This window comes from Leuciscus leuciscus (assembly GCF_965113295.1).
Source record: "Leuciscus leuciscus genome assembly, chromosome: 1".
Taxonomy (NCBI): Eukaryota; Metazoa; Chordata; class Actinopteri; order Cypriniformes; family Leuciscidae; genus Leuciscus; species Leuciscus leuciscus.
In genome coordinates, this window is record NC_138725.1 from 32,204,538 (window position 1) to 32,207,395 (window position 2,858).

Genomic DNA, 2,858 nt, shown 5'->3' on the forward strand with positions numbered 1-2,858 from the left:
TAAATCACTTTAATGCAGTCATTTTACTGCCATTAACAGACATGTTTATTTGTAATCAATCTCTTTTTCTTTTCAGTTGCTGAAAGAAAAAAATAAACCAATAGAAGTCAAGAGCCCAAACTAAAGAAAACACTCATCACCATAATGGTAACTTCAAACCAAACTATTATTTTCAACACCCAAACTTTTTAATTCTCTAACCTTCTGTAGAATTTTGACAGAAATAAAGTCAAACTTTAATCCCTTAATTATCTCATTAACTGCAGTTGCTTCAGTGTTACTCTGTAGATTGGACCCTTTAGACATTAAGTAGTAGTCATTTAACACTGAGGATTTTGCTGTGTACCACGTTGCTATAATGCTTTCCATTATATTAATTAGTAAAAGTTGAGGAGGACAAATTGTTACGAACCGCTCCGAGACACGAGGGTTAAGATCCAAACGCAGCTTTATTGTGGGTAATCCAGAGTACAGGCAAAAGGTCAAAACACAGGTAGGCAGTCCAAACAAACCAACAAAGAAACAAACAAAACAGGCAGGGACCAGAGGCAAAAGAGTAATCCAGGGAACAGGGCAAGAAATCCAAATAAACCAGAAGACAAGAAACCAGGGAAACCGCTCGGAATTGCAGTGTAACACTAAACAAGACTTTGCGGTGAGTGAATGAATGAACATGGGTATAAATAGACTGAGACTAACAGGATGATGAGACACAGCTGAATGCAATCAGTGAATGAGGTACAGGTGAATGTGATCAGTGATAAGTGATGATGAGTCCGGGCAGTGAGTTATGGGAAATGTAGTTTGTGAGTGATAATAGTCTTATGTGGAGTGCCCTCTGGTGGCTCTCAAGGGCACTCCAGCTGGTGACCGTTACACAAATAAAGTTCAGAGAACATTTCGGGAACATCATACTAACCTTTCAATTACACTCTATTAACATTAAGGAAACTGGATTTTTTTTATATTCTTGAAATGTTACAAATCAAAGTTCAGAATATTCAGAATATAACCTTTAATAAACATTCCACTAACATTAAGAAAACTGGACATTTTAATGTTTCCAAAACCAAAATAATTTTTGGAAAATGAGCTGGGACACTCAAATGGTTGTAAATCATGAATGCCTTGAAGTAGAGAATGTTGGTCTCTTTTAAAAGAGAAGACACTTTGCAGATTATTGTTGAGGTGAAACATTTTCTGAATGTGAAATAGAAAAATAAATGTTTAAGTTTATGAAAATGTAAAATTTACTGCACTAACTTTTTCACTAGCTGTGTCCTACATTTGAGGTGGATATTGCAAACTAAGTTTGCAGTAAAACTTTTAAGGACAGCACCAAACATTTTCCACAAGATTACATCCAAGCGCCATTGGTGACCCAAATAAAGCCACACACACTTCCCACATAACTTGAAAATGTGTAGAATATATGTTGCATAATAAATTAAGAAACTGTCTGTATTATTTTTTGTTTTACTTTTAAACTTTTTGAACATTTGGCATGAAAAATAAGTTTTCTACTGATCTTTGCATGATTGTTCACCGATTCCCGATTTCATTATAAAGGTCTAAACGCCCCTTATGACTTTGATGCATTCACTTGTCACAAATTAATAAATGACTGTTGCTATTTTATTAATTTTTTTTAAATATGAAAGCTAGTGTCTTAGAGCTTTCCAAGGATATATAGGGTGTTTCTCGATGCCAAGTTCGACTTGGAACGAACTCCCGAGGACCGGAGGACGCAAGTCCGGTAATTCTGCAAATGGAACAGCAGCGTTCTTGATAACGTCACTCAGCTTGCTCTGCCAGTTATCTCTGTATGTATATTTTAGGTAACCGAAAAACGTAATATGCCATAAAACACCACTCTGCCTCTTTTTGTTTTCATTTTAAAAATCTTAAACATAATAGCCACACAAATGTGGTTCAGGCACGCCTACATTGTAACAAAACAAAATATAAAACACAACCCTGCCTCTTTTCGTTTACATTTAACTTATTAAAGTGTATGCTTTTGCTCTTTGGCATCCTGTCCTCCATCTAGGGGAGAATGTTAAACCGCAATGGAGAGCAATACAATACAATATAGTCACACCAAAGCAATGCTCTCCCACATATTTTGCTATTCTAACTGCGCTTATTTCCGTTGTTGGTATAAGCTGCAGTAGGTGGTAATAGACAAGAAATCATACTGATAATGTTTCTTAGTCATACGGCAATGCTGCAGACTGAACCACAGTAGGGAAACCACAAACAGACACACATATTTATCATGAACAACAATCTACAGACACCTTTTCAAATCTATACATCTATGTCACAGTCTAAGCCTAAAAATGATGGGATTAAATAAATCATAAAGTTCATCTTCTCCAGTGAGACATTTATACACTATTATCTTCATTTACACATTAATTTCAAGAATTAATATCTGAGATTAAAGGAATATTTATGCTAATCAATATTAAACGGCATCAGTTCACACAACACAAACATGTTGACATTTATAAACATGATTTACTCACTTTATCACTTTATTTCACCTCAACACACACACACACACACACACACACACACACACACACACACACACACACACACACACACACACACACACACACACACACACACACACACACACACACACACACACACACACACACACACACACACACACACACACACACACACTCTATTCTTGTCAATTGTTATGTATGTGTACTCTGTGTCTCTGCACATTAACATGTTCTTCTCTTCAACGAATTTGTAATGTCACTCCTCATCCTCTATAGCAGATGTTACTCTTTGTGGTCTGTAAGTTTCCTCTTGAGTGGGAGGAGTTTAACCTGAAA